Source organism: Oryzias melastigma, linkage group LG13 (genome assembly GCF_002922805.2).
Source record: "Oryzias melastigma strain HK-1 linkage group LG13, ASM292280v2, whole genome shotgun sequence".
NCBI lineage: Eukaryota > Metazoa > Chordata > Actinopteri > Beloniformes > Adrianichthyidae > Oryzias > Oryzias melastigma.
This window is the reverse complement of record NC_050524.1, coordinates 14,379,254-14,379,835: the sequence shown is the minus strand read 5'-3', so window position 1 is coordinate 14,379,835 and position 582 is coordinate 14,379,254.

Sequence of the window (582 nt, the reverse complement as noted above, 5' to 3'; positions counted from 1 at the left end):
ATTTGATCATAATTCATGCATGGGTGCACATGTGTCAAAGTCAAGGCCCGGGGGCCGGATCTGGCCCTCCGGGTAGCTATATCCGGCACTCCAGATCACTTTATTTTATTGTTATTAATGGCCCGATGTTATCTTGTGCTTATTTCTAACTTGTATAATTTTGACAAAATACATTTTTTTGGAGAGTAAAATATTCAAAGTTATTTAAGGTTTAATTTGATTTGTTCTGGAATAATAATCCTGCCTTTTTATTATTCATAATTAAGTTTAAAAGTTACGGTTTAAAAGTTTTTAAAATTGGCATTATTTTGGACTATTTTGGCATTTACTAAGATTTTTTGGGCTATTTTTTAGTATAGCTAATATTTCAGCTACATGCTAGCTGTTTTAGCTAATTTGGTCTTTTTTCAGTTTTTTAGGCTATTTTGAAGTTTTGCTATTTTCTTCAGCCACACGCTAGCTGTTTGGCTAACTTATTCTTTTGTTGTTGATGTTTTTTAGGCTAATTTGTCATTAAGCTAATATTTTAGCTGGCTATCAGTTTCAGCGTTTTCAGCTATCAATTGCAGCATCTTACAGCTA